We start from the raw sequence: 13,916 nt of genomic DNA on the forward strand, positions 1-13,916 counted from the left end.
TCATAAATCAAAAAAGTTCAGAAGCTTCTACGCCGACAATTGGACCGGGCACTGGGCCTGCGCAGTAGAACGATAGTGGTGAACCTATCGGTAAAAAAAATGAACTACACTACGCAGAGACTTATTTTGAGGTTAACCAATTTTAACGACCTGTCAAATAGTACCAAATAATGATAATGATGACATCGCGTCTCGCTTACTCTTGAAGAATGATATAGGCAAAACTGTCAGCACTTTTACGTGTAAACAATTATTATCACGATAGTTTAAAATACACACTATTAGTGCAAGTAAATCCATGCACGTGAACAGGCGCTATAAGTAAATGATGAAATTAAAATAAATTATTTAGATTGATCATTATTATTGAATTAAAAGAAGTTCTACAAAAAACACAACCAGTTTACGTACCTAATATATATTTCAAATGTAGAGTGGATACTGGAGTTTAACCATTATAATATATTATGTGCACCTGATGTGACTAATTTGTCCACAGAGTAAGGTAAACTCGTCCCATAGTCGATGAGTGATGAAAGTTTAATTGGATGACTATTTTTAGTTGCGCAGTTTTAAAATGTCAAAGTTTATTATTTTTTAATTATTATTCGGTGTTTCAATTCAACATGCTCTAACACTACTTGTTTATTTTGCCATAAATTTAACCTATGATATATTATTTTCTACTAACGATTTATCTAAAAATAACTTTTCAATTTAACTTGAATGAGTTTTAATGTTCAAATGCTCAGATATATCAATCAGATAACATTTCGGATTAACGAACCAAATGACATATTATATAGAAATAAGAAGCTGAGTAGGAATTCTAAAATATAATTATGAGAAAAACGTGTTTAAATATTTTTATGTTCATATTATAAGTCTATATATTGTTTTTAGTGATATAGTAAAGAAGACATTGAGAATTATTAAAACACTGTCCAACACAACGATGTCAAAGAAAAACTTCATTTATTATAAATGGGGCATATAAAAGTGAAACAAAAAGGGACATCTGAAAGCTCCAAGTAACTTAGCATTCCATATTTATTTGAAGGGAACTAACAAATTTTACTATTAGATTTATTTTTCAGTTTGTAGAGCGTATAAAAAGACATTTAATTACGATGAATAGATAAGCAGCCAAAAATACAATACTTTGGCATTACTATTTAATTGACAGATCTTGTATAACTGCATACGACAAACAGCATAAATAAACTGAATATACAAAAGTGACAGTCATTGCTTGAGTTATACGATTGAAATTGCCACCTTAGCGATGTTATTATCACCAACTTAAGGGGGGACATGCTCAGCGTAGCTCAAAATAGAGCTTTTGTTATATTTTCAAAGCATGATCCTGGACATACCTTAAACGTTGTAGATAATCTATTTATATAATTTTGAAGCCTTATTATCCTCTATATTTATTTTAAACATTTGATGACTCCATAAAGTATTTTTATTACATGAAATAGTACTCTTTTAAACCTCTCGCTCCAATGTTTTAGAATATAGTCATATTTCAGTACATAATTGTGTAGTGGTGTTATGATTTTTTACATTAATTAATTTTTAAACGCATTTATAAAACCATCAGTATAATTTATATCGACATTATTATAGTAAAATATTTACGATAAAAAATTATATTGATAATCTCTGTGATCCCAAATTTGACAAGAATTGGGAATTTTATTATTCAAAAAATGGGCAAGATTAATACATTTGAAGACAATTCTAAAGATACTCAATTTAAGCTATGTCTTCGACCATTCAAGTGTGATAAACATTCTACAAATAATGATTGCTTTATAATAATTATTGACCTAAGAATAAGGTAGTGTTTTTTTGAAATACGCCATTTCTTTTGGCATTCTCCAGTGATTAAGCTACAACATACGGCCGTAGCCAAAAGAAATGGCGTATTTCAAATATGACTATATTCTATATTCTATATGTAGGTATTTAAAAACAATATTTAAACGTTAACAATTCACTAAATTCATTCAAACTATTATTAATGTTGGCGACTTTAATTATAACATTTTTTACCATATTATTTAATTAGATTATAATGATATTTTTATTCAAGTTCAGCTAAAAGCTGTCACGCGTTGAAAATAACTTTTGTTGTGATATCACCATCGACCCCCGTAAACCTACTTTTAAATGAAAAGCTAACCAAGTTTCATTTTTCCCACGAGGGATATTAGACGAAACCTTGTTCGCTATACGGGTTAGCGTACATGTAGGTATTATTTATTACCTAAGATTTTTTAAACTTATGTTATGTAGTGGATTAATAAATTTAATATTTAAATCTGTAGAGTTCTCATTTTAGGAATTGTCTTATGAACATAGTATCATTTAGTCAATAGTATATGATTTTAAATTTAAAAAAAGACTAACCAAAACACTAACCTCATAAACACTAACCTCATAAAGAAACATTTGAAAATATGAATATGTTAAAACCATTGATCATGGAATCAATAGGTGTGAATATAATAATATAATACATTAAAAATGTTGAGATATATCTTAAAAACAAACTAATAATAAATACGTTATCATAATAGATAAGAGGTTTTTCTTGGCTTTAATTCAGATTTAATTTTTAAAAACATTAAAATGCCACGTCCTCGATTTTAGAACAACTAATACAATATATCGGGCGCAATTCGAATAATACAAATCTAATTGAAAATCGTTCATATCTTTACTTTAAGTATATTAGTGATAATTAAATGTGATACACAGAAGACTGGTGCAGGCGATGCGTAGAAATCTCAATATATTTTCATACCAAACAGTAAAACTCAAATTCAATTCATCTAGAATGGGTTCAAAAATACTATAAAAGCCCTAAACTATGACCGGGTGTACAACTATTTTTCTTCTTCTATCAATTATTTTATTATGTTTAATATAATATCCAGGAGCTTTCAAAATAGTCGATGTAAACATTTCTTCTTTATTTTTTGTAATATTTAAATAAGCAAGTGTATTATTTATTCGATTATATTTCTTTCCTGAAAAATAAGCTTTTCGTTTCAATCACCTTGAATAGCAAATCAATTTGCACAGTTTAAGTAAAAGTGTCGTAACAAATTTTTCCGATAATTGCTAATTTATTATTTTTTTGGCTCCATGCCGCGGATACAAACATACACATTGTTTGAATACATAACATATTATAAATGTGACTAAAGTGCGGTATGTAAATCCGCAGTACGCGCTAGAATAACGATAAATGTAGTAGCAATGAAACACATAATCATATAGGAACTTATATAATAATAATATATACATATATTAAAAGAAAAAAAAACCAACCTACGATACAATATTAATACGCCAAGATTATGACACCACAATATCTAAATATAACAGAAAGACGCTCGAAAATTGGCCTTAGACTAATTATTAAAAAAATAATAATCGACTGAATTAAATATCCATTATAAAACTGAAGCTCTGAAAAATAATCTCCAACTCAATAAACAGACTAAAATTAGCTTTTTTAACTAAACAGCTGTTGGTGTAATGTCTTGCGGAAATTCTTGTAGGTTTTGAGACATGATGAATTGTTAACGCGAAATCTGTATGAAAAAAAATAACTCGCGAAGCGTTTAAGAAAATGTTTGACAATTTGCCAAAGCGTTTGATCAGGAGACACTGACTCATAATTTTGGAAACTGCCGTTCGATATATAAAATATCGGACGTTTTAGCGCTAATTAATTTCAAATCTGAGCCGTTTCCACGAGAGCGGTAAGTAGTGTGAAATTATTGTTCGTTTAACGATTTTAATAAATTGGCAATTTGTAACTTTAGGATTCATATTTTAAAACTTTAAACGGTTGATTAAAGATGATGAATTTTTCTTTAGAATGAGAGAATATTTAAAAATATTTTTATGGAATTCATTTAAAATGTTCAATAAAATTAAAAATCAAATTCTACATAAAGACATAAAATAATGATTTACATAAATATATATTTTTATGCTTATGAAGTCATGCGTCCGGAGCATGAACATAATAGGTTGAGCAAATGGCTAATATCCATTGTTCGTATTAATCTGTTAAGAAAAATTTCCATGAGGCGGCTAAAATCTATGTCGCATCATGAAATAAAAAAAATAGATTGAATGGTTCAAGATGCAATAACGAGCTGTATATACAATAAATGCAAGGTGTTGTCAACCGTACGGTATTGTACAACATTTTTGATTTTACTTAATATTTGAAACTACAATTTTGCGTGAAATATGCCAAACCACAATGTATTTTTAATAAAAAGAAAATGGAAACAATTAAGTATACCTTTTTAAAGTGAAAATGATATTTTGATACTTACTGAATTTTTTGTATGGAACATATTATACATATACGGAATTCAACATTACCTACGCAATTTCGCTCTTGATAATGTATCGCTAATCTCTCAGTGGTTGATTATTTGACAATTTTTTAACCAGGTCATAATATTATAAATATACATTTTTGTGGACTTCGAATGTATTAATATGTTATAATTAAAAATGTAAAAAGAGATTTCTTTTAAAAAAATCAACAAAAATTATACCTAGATTGAGAGTTGATATTTTTTTTTCAAAATATTTTACAAATGTGCCACTTTTTTCACATTAGCATTTCAAAAAAAATTAGTACCCACCGTCAAAAACTGTCTGACTTTTAAAAGAGCTTTTGCAATGCAGATGCATCTTATAAATCCCTACATAACATTTTTCTGCACCGAGAAATATTTGAAGTGCTGTGCTAACCGTTCAACGTTATCATATATAATAATATATACGAGTATATATAATAATATATACGAGTATATATATATATATATACACTTTTACAGGAGATTCAGTAAACACTTTAAAATACTAAACTGGAAAATTATTTAAAACAGCTACATAGAATTAATTCAAAAGAATATTTTATATATTTTTAGTAGTCGGAGTGCTCTCTAAGAGAAAATTGCTGTAAGAAAATTTTGAAATATAATACACGTAAGTAGTACCTTAATTTATACGATTAAATAACGATTGGGACTGGATTTTCCGCTTATGATAATACTTTTGACATATTCTAAAAACTCTATAGACCACTCATCAAGCATATAGTAATCTATTAACTGGAGTGCTTGATCATATTCAAAAGATGAAAGAAAGATTAATATTTTTGAAAGAAAGATATTGAGGAAGGTAGACGGAGCAGTATACAATAGCACACAATACTACGTCACTACGTAGTAATGATGACATGCGTTATACAATGATTCCCAGCATGTCATCTCATGCATAAAAGTAGACACCTAACTAAAGATTATGATCATGATCTGTCTCAAGAATTCTCGAGAAATAATAGAAATAGCAGATTCTTATTTTCTTGAAATTGTTTTCAAAAAATTTGTGATTTTCATTTCTTGAAGAATCATAAAATTAGAAACTTTTTCATCAGAAGTATATAAAAACCTCAATGCCAATCGAACTTATTATTCCCATAATTTTGGTACATGTACCTATGATTTAACAAGGTATAACAGGTACGTGTTTTTTTTGGCGGAAAATACCATAAAAAATGCTCTCGAGTTCTATTGAAAATAGAAAATCTTAAATCCTCCGATGAAAAATCTATTGACGAAAAAAAACTCCTTTGACTTGAATCTAGACTCTAGAGGATTATTATTATTCACCTTAAATAAAAATTCTCTCTTTTCTTCTTGAAAATCTTGTTAAAAATACGACGCCGGGCGGGACTTGAAACCATATCCATCGGTTTGTTTTACCAATTGAGCCACCTTTGTGATACAATTATAATGCAATTTAAGAGACGCTTCAGATGTTTGACCACTAGTTAATTTTGTCATAGCTTAATTGGTAAACAAAATAGATATGAGTTTGAGTCGCTCTCGGCGTCGTATTATTTTCAAGATTTTTTCTAGTAGGTATCTTTGTAAGGTGTTTTCAAATTATGTATATTCAATGAAGAGTATTACATTCTCAAACTTTGTGAACTATTCGCTGAATAAAAAAAATAGTTATTACATTACACTTTACAGTGTGTTAAATCTGATTATTTAACGATGCAATCGGTAGTTTATAACTTATACTTTGTGAGTAGTTGAACAGACTGTCTGATTACTATAAGTATAATGTCACCCTAGTTTTTATCTTCAATGCTGAGGCGAAAACTTACGACACCATGTATACTCGACGTGCATTCGTAGACATATTATATTTTACAAATTTTCCGAAAATATTTATAGTAATGAACTTATTTGACATCATATGGCTGCGTCAACATTGATATTTTTGAAAATATGTTAAAAGAAATACCATTTAAATCTATATTGATTAAATGCAGATCTAAAGGAGCATTTTTTTTAATTTTAAAATAAACTTTTATCGAAGAATCCCATAAAACACCACCCCGTGTCTAGTCCAATACGTAAGGCAGGATCAATTCTTGGTGATATTATAATACATTTATGTGATTTTCTTAAAGCCTGTATTTTTCCAAAATAATTTCACCACTACTACCACATAACCTGTTGCACTGTATAAATAAAGAAAGCATTAACCAATAATTAACGAAAATATATTTCTCAAGTAGATACATCAGTCTTGGTAATCTGATTTTAGAAAGGGTGTAATTACATCTGTTTATTATAATTTTTATGGTCCGTATAATCTCATCGCTTACATTAAGATAAGGTTTTTTGGCATGTAATATAATATTAGCTTGTGAATCGCATGGTACGAGTATAACAAGAAGTCATACCAGAATTAAAAAGGTTCGACACTCTTCACCTACATAAATTTTTCCGACTAAGCTGGGAAGACATTGTTGGAGACATAAGTGCGAGGGTCATCACAAGAAACCAAGAAGATAGAGAATACAAAGATAATGCCAAAAAATATTATGTGATTTTGGTAATTTTGCCGCAGATGTTGTCATGAGCTTTTATATATTTTTTAGGAAAATAGTTTATTCCATGTAGACAATAATTATAATAAATAACTTTTTCTGTCGGCGCATATGCTTTTCGATACAATAATAGTTAATTGAAAATTTGAAATTTTCATAAATTTTGATGCATCATTATCACAAACTAAGATTATAATAGGTAATATTTGGTTGGGGTAGGTTAGATAAGGTTAGGTTATGTAATGTTAGGTTAGGTTTTATTTGGTCTAAAAAGAAAGTTATAAAATCTCATGACATCGTCTGCGGCACATTTACCGTTATTTTATATAAATCAGTGTCTATATCTCTTATACAAAAGGTTATCGAAAGATTACATAGTTTCTCATTAAAAGTACCAGTAATTAAGGATTTATAGACTAAAGCATATATATTATAACATGTTATCATATAATATAGCGATTAAAATCTAAACTTTCATATATGCGTAGAACGAGTGTTTCATGACGTATCGATTGCGAAAATTTGTAAGTTCTAGTAGACACCTGTTTTATTATCTTTGTCGAAATGGGTAATTAAATTTACATATGTGCCATGACACAGATAACCAGGTATACGGATAGAAAATAAAAATGTAACATAAACTAACTAACAGGTAAGTATGAATAATTGATACCACAAAAATAGAACTTACAAAGAAACGGTTTCGGTTTAGAGTATATTATTGATTTGTAGTGAAACAATTAAAACCAACACGTAAATATTTATCGTAATATATTTATGGGTTGTTTGCGTGTTCCCTTTCCTTCTTACCTAGGCATCACAAACTACTGTCAAAGAATTAATGTATTGAAATGTACTGATAGATTAATAAATGCGAACGCTGCTCTAAGTGGGTCGAAATGGAGTTTGTTTACCTGAGATTAAATGTTTCTCAGAGTAAAAAATAGTGTACCATGTCAGTTGCGATGACCAGAGATACCAGATCAAATATTGAATTTTGTCGGAAACCATGAAATATAGAGGAAAAAGGATCGAGAACCATTACGATAACATGCAACCGTAAAAGTTTCACATATTATAATATAATGTCAATATTTTTTTCTACATTCTCGCATTGTGATAAAAATGTATTTTATATGTAACTACAGATAATTTATTACACACTTAATTCAAAATTAGACAAAATACGTTTAATTTGTACCTACATAGTTGCTCGTCTTAAGTAATATGCACGTATTTCAAACTGATCTAATTTCTGAGTAAATCAAAGAAAATCATATTAAAATAATATAGAAAGAAGGTAGCGTCTACCGCTTTCATTTATTCGATATTTCTTTCCAAACTATAGTTTCGAAACTAGGTTTAAGAAAAATTGATCGCACGAATAACTGACCACAGAAGATATAAATAAAATCCAGAATAATTTTTTACCATTTTTTTTTTAAATTAATCTTGAATCCGTATTGCGGTTCAAACAATGTAGTAAATAAACAAATCTGTTATTGTTTTGTGATATCATTGTGATTATATTATATTAAGTTGTATTTTATGATATTGGGTACGTACATAATAAAATGATAATTCAAAAAAATATCAAGGTCAATGTCCATAAAAACGTATGTTATTATAATTATCAGAATTTTCTTCATAGAAAGTGCTGTTTTAATGCCGAAATTTTTGGGATTCAGTGTAACGTTTTTTAGGATTCTTAAAAAACCAACCAATTTTTAATTAAGCTACGGGTATTGTAACAAATTAAGATAAAATTAACTAGTAGTTTTCACATATTGAAATATTTATCAAATTGCGTTAATTTTGGCTATCGATTTTTGTGTTTTAAATCAATGTATCAATTAAGTGCAATAATAACTAACCGATTTTTGGATGACTTCAAATTTTAGTTATAACGTATCTACATGAATTTGCTTTGTTTAATATAAAGAATGTTTTAATTATTCGTTGAATAAAAATAATAGTTATATAGATATATGTATATGTAACTGATTTAAACTGTAATATTTTTGAATACGTTTAATAAATAATAGACAGTTTCATCTTGCAACATTGACAGCAAAAATAAAAAGTAGTGCATTGGTTTTTTTTTGCAAAACTAAACATTAAAATACGGAAAGCGGGTGGCTTGAAAGCGAGATGCAGCTGCATTGAAATTAAATTATGAAAAATTTGTGTACAGCCAACAGTGCTTGCGACTTTAGGGTCGCAACGATCTCAGCTTACTCGTAACTAAGACTTGCGACTTGTACAAAGATTCTATTCATAACTTGCGATAATTTCGTGCGTGCAATATACTGCGGTTCGCCCACGCTCCCCGCTCGCTCTCCGGGTACTATGACTAGAATACAACATTAATACGAACGACATAGATCAACACTTTGAGACCAGCTGATTAAAACAATTTTTTCCCGATATTTACATACTAAACCAAATTAACATACTCGCTTTTTTGAGACACATTTATAGGCGTATTTATATAAGCCAACTATTTGCGATTAATGTTTTTCAGTCATTAACCTGACCCACTCTTCGTCACCTGCGGCACCTGGATAAAAAAACAAGAACACGTGTTTTCAAATACGGGCGCTGCACTAGACCTCTGTGGGTGCATATTTATATTGTTACACAATATACAGTCACATAATTGTTTCCTAATTAATATAAGATAAATTATTTCTAGCTGCCTGTGTAATAGTATATTTATCATTTTCATAAAATACTGATTTTGACAAATTATAGTATTTTTTTGTGTAGTTTTCACTATCAATTATTTGCGGAAAGTCATTATAATAATAAAAAATAGAATTAAGTACACAGTATTTATTCCGCATACTATATACATACTATATAATATAGTTAGAATTATTTTCGTCCGCGCAGCACGAAATTTTCAATATTGATGAATCAGTTGAGAATATCTCGTGAGGCGGACAAAACTAGTACTGATCTTATTAAATTAGTGTAATAATTATTATATATTATATTGAATTGACTTGAATAATAGGTAGGTATGTGTAATCTATTATGTTAGTAAGAACTATCAAAATTGCTATACAATAGTATAATATTATGTTGACATATACTGTTTTAAATGGTTATCTTGGAATTTTTATCAGTAAGGAAATTTAATTTAGTATCTTCGCCAATTTATCTACATTTTGAGGTTAAAAATTGTATATTTAAAAATAATACACATATTATTATAAAGAGACAAATAAGATGTGTAGCTCAAATTTATTCAATTTGATAATAAATTATCGTAATTAAAAAATGAATAAAAAACTAAATTTAGGTAATATATTATAATAAATGCAAATAGTCTAAAATTATGAGACAAAGCATCAACGCATCTACGCGTAGGTAATAATAATCGTTGAAAATTAATATCTGCTCAAAATAATTACAATATTCAGAGAGTTATTTGTGTTTAAGATAAGTAGTGAGAAAAAACACATTTTTACACAGCTGGGTCTCAAAGAGTTGCAGTAATAAAAAATAATACACATTACAATATCGGAATTAAACCAAACATGAGGTAATTTCTCACTTACTGCTTAAGTGTTACGACAGGCAATACGTCCCATACAATCGCCGTTATTTGTTAATTTTAATTATTAAACAGCCTTAGTCGAAACACTTGTAAAAACGCCTTTTTATTAGGGGTACTTTAACTTAATTACGTAGAATCACATTAAATTTTTGTGCAGAATTCATATATATTTTTATTTTAATAATATTATTTTGAGTGGGAGGGACAGTGTCAGTATTATAATAAGGGCCGCATTATTTTTATATTAAGCCAGCGTAAAAATGGCATTTAAATTCATATAAATAGTTATTCTCAGAATAAGTGTAATTATAATTTATGAATTATATTTATTTTTGTAAGTTGGTCCAGTAATAGGTAGATAGATAAGAAAAATGTGCAAAAAGATCCATATACAAATAAAACTGTTGTTTTTTTTATTTTTGTAAACTTGTTCATACAAAATTACATGATTTGACTTTATTTTTAAATACCTTGTTAAAAATCCAGGGTTCGTTTGATATTTTATTTATAAATTTCGTTTAACAAACTTGACACCACTTTTTTATGTTAATTAATTATATTTTTTTCGGGCGCTACCGGTTTAAAAGCACACTATATACATAACAGCCTAATAAGGTAGGATTAAAAAAAACAATTCGTTCGGAAGAGTGTTCTAAAATTTGAAAACATCGCGGGGCGGAAAAAACAATTGAGTGGATGACAGAAATAGATTTCCCGGGCAGCGTTACGCGGCCGAGCTCGGCTCTCTGCGAACTGACTGCCAAAGCCCAACTGAGTTTCCAAGGGTCGCGGAAAACAGGCGCCGCCAACGACATCTACCGGCGAAACAACCAACTTACAAATTTTCACATCCATCACTGGAAAATGGGAGAATACGGCAAACATGACCGCTGCATAATGACTTAAGCTACTCGTAATGCATTCTATTTAATATCGCCGCAATGCCGACATTTTGTATTTATTAAAGCACTCATAGTAGCTAGTTAAGATTAGTAGTGCGTATGTAATAAATATTAAAAAGAGATTTTTAAACAAAATCGATTAGAATATATATTTTACCGCACGTGTAAGTCGATGGGAAAGAATTTGGACTCTTGATACTTGAAGTAGTCTTATAAGGCAGTTAGATTTTCAAATCAAAATATTATACGTGTACCTATTAGCGTTGGCAACAAGTTCATTATTTTTTTCTTATATTGGCACCCCCAAAAATAAAATGGCTACTTGCGTTATTGCTTTATTTACATAACATATGTATGTATTTGAAGTATTTACGTAATTATTCATCATACAAATAATGATCAATACATTGTTTTTGGCTACTTATACAAAATTGACGAGGGATTATCTCTCCATAGGTCTCTAAAACTAAATTTTATATTAAAATGTTTTTTTAATACAGCAATACGATACAGCGAAGCGTTAAAAATGTCAAATTTGAGTCGGATTGAATTATACACTATCCAATCATATAACTTCAGTAGATATTTAAAGATTATTTAAGCAATATCTGCGCATAGAATCATAATATAATACGTAATTAACTAATCGGGTGAATCTGAAATTATAGCGGAAAGTCATTGTAAAGGGGTGAAGTCCTCTTAAAATGAGTCTGATATGCGAAGTCACTTGTACTTGTACTAGTAGACCAAAGGTAACTTTTTGTCAATATCACATATTTAGGATTTTTTCATCATCTTTAGTTGGTGGCATCTCTTATTTTAGTATGCTAACCTGGAAAAAATCACGGTATTAATCAGGTTATATGTTGGAAAAGATAAGCTCTTAAATTGTGATACCCGAGCCAAATTACGATTGCCAGGGGTTTTCAACTAACATAAGCTCTGCGTTTTACTGAATACTGCGTGGAGTGAAACCAAGTTGCAGAGAAGGCTGCCCGACTGCCAAATCACAAAGTGCTGTTGAAGAAATAGAAGATAGTTTAGTTTGTACTATAAACCTTCTAAATCATCGTTATACGTTGACCTTAAATACTATATAATATAATATATTACTCTTTCAAAAATAATAATATAGGTACTTTTCAATTAAATTGCAAAAAATATGACATCAAATATACTATAAATAAACATAACATGTTTATATTGTTATATTTTTGTAGTATAGTATAGTCTTCAAGGGTTTACGTATGATTGAATTGGTGACATTAGAAAATTTTATATTCTTAAAGATAGCATCTCGAATATACTTTTGCTTTTGGTTGACATCTTCGGCCTATTTTAACGTTTATTATTACATTAGCATTTTTTTGTAAACATTCATCTAAATAGGTATTATAAATTATTATGGCTATTCATGAATTCAGGTTTCCGGATTTGATTCGGACCAATATTAGGTTCTGGTACAAGTTGAACATAATATTTCACGTTCAAAATGGTAGAATTAATAAAATAATAACATTCCCATATTAAAAATTCAAGCTATTTATTTTGAAAATAATTATTTTTTGACTTATCAAGTCAATCTTAAGTTTGTATATCCGTACAGTGTGAAGTTTTGCTCCAAATGAATCTCCAATATGACATGACTCGCAGAAAATCTAAATATTAGTTCCAATAATATTTTTTTCATCTTTACTATAAGTAATATATTTTGGATCCATCTACGACCTAAGTAAAAAAAAAATTCAACGTCTATACAAATCTGTTATTTTTATATGAATTTATATTATTTTGTGCAATACTCATAAGTAAAAAATACTAGTTATATGCAAGGTAGATAATGCATAGACCACTGTATTATTGATGGAATATTTAAATGAACGATAAAATCATCGCTATTCCCATAAAATTTAGTGTCATATACTCAGTTTTAGTGCAGCACAAGGTTTAATTACAGTTATTATCCGCAACATACCGCCCAGTTTATTTATTTATCAATAGCACTAGATAATTATTACAATAAAGCCTAACAACGTTCATAGTAAATATTCTTCTTTTACTTCCGGTATATTTATACATACCTTTTCATCATCAAGTCCGAGACCAGTATTAAAATCAATTTATTATTGAAAACTTTCCCTCTAGAGTTTTTCATTCACAATCAGTTTTTAAACCGTATTTCTTTGCTTTTCTTACAAAAAAAAAAGATTCCATGATATTTTGTAAAGTTATTGTTCCGAAAGAAAAACTTTACTTCGAGAATCATGATTTGTGACTATTTATTGTATTACATACTATTGAATCGTTTCGACCTGCACATTAAAAATAATGTTATATTGATTGGTGGCTTCTAAAATTAAAATTTTGGTATATTTAATATCCAAAATGTGAACCTTATGTGAATTTTGAAAGCCTTCTAGGTAGGTTTCTTATTTGATTTTTAATTTCTAGTAATCTTTATCAACATAATATAAGATATGCTCTGGGTACAAAA

At 28.7% G+C, this 13,916-nt stretch overlaps 1 protein-coding gene across 1 annotated transcript in view; it reads right to left on the reverse strand.

The window, feature by feature from the left end:
- The window catches only part of Stacl (SH3 and cysteine-rich domain-containing protein), a 324,840-nt gene extending 313,565 nt beyond the window's left edge, over positions 1 to 11,275 (reverse strand). Inside the window, exon 1 of the mRNA XM_085952491.1 lies at positions 10,991 to 11,275. The gene's annotated coding sequence lies outside the window, so the exon portion shown is untranslated. The remainder of the gene's footprint in view (positions 1 to 10,990) is intronic.
- Positions 11,276 to 13,916: the final 2,641 nt, after the last annotated feature.

Source organism: Rhyacophila brunnea, unplaced genomic scaffold (genome assembly GCF_057557595.1).
Source record: "Rhyacophila brunnea isolate RB1 unplaced genomic scaffold, BYU_Rbru_1.0 scaffold_3, whole genome shotgun sequence".
NCBI classification, from domain to species: Eukaryota; Metazoa; Arthropoda; class Insecta; order Trichoptera; family Rhyacophilidae; genus Rhyacophila; species Rhyacophila brunnea.